Genomic DNA, 688 nt, shown 5'->3' with positions numbered 1-688 from the left:
AAATAAAAAAAAAAAAAAAAAAGACAAAAAAATTCTTAAAAAAAAAAAAAAAGTATCAACTAGCCAATCCTAAAGCTGCTTACCCTGACTCACCTGTTCCCGCAGAAACCACAGCGAAGGCCCTCGCTGCCTCTGCTTCTGACCAGTCCTGGGGTCGACTGTGTGGTATGTCCCCTCCTCTTGGGAACGGCGAGAGTATCAAACCATCTTTACCACTGCTGTGAGATGGCTTCAGCTATATCCAGGTTCTTGGTGTGTTGGACAAAAAATCGAATGAAACACACCAATGACAAAACAAAGAATGGTTTGTTAAGTGAAGGCACAGGTACATCCCCGAGAGGTGGGAACGGACCCCAGCCAGAGAGAGGAAGAGAATCTTGATAATTGCTCTCCACGGGGCTTATAATTCCTAGCCGAGGGTTGTGTCAGTTAATCATTGGCTGGGCCCACTAATTGCTTTCATCCCATTGGCTATATATCAGACGTAGCTGTGCCCACTGACTCATCTCATTAGCTGTATCACATGTGCCTGGGCCCATAGATTTATCTCATTGGCTATCAGCTAGACATCCCCAACCCCACTGAAAATCTCCCACCTGCGTTACCTGAGCGGGGACTGTTCTGCCCTGGCGGCTTTTCTATCCAGCCACATAGGCAGATCTCCAGTCCCCTTACTCACGCTCTTACT

This window comes from Tupaia chinensis, unplaced genomic scaffold, assembly GCF_000334495.1.
Source record: "Tupaia chinensis unplaced genomic scaffold, TupChi_1.0 Scaffold000081_1, whole genome shotgun sequence".
NCBI classification, from domain to species: domain Eukaryota; kingdom Metazoa; phylum Chordata; class Mammalia; order Scandentia; family Tupaiidae; genus Tupaia; species Tupaia belangeri.
This window is presented reverse-complemented; position numbering follows the sequence as displayed.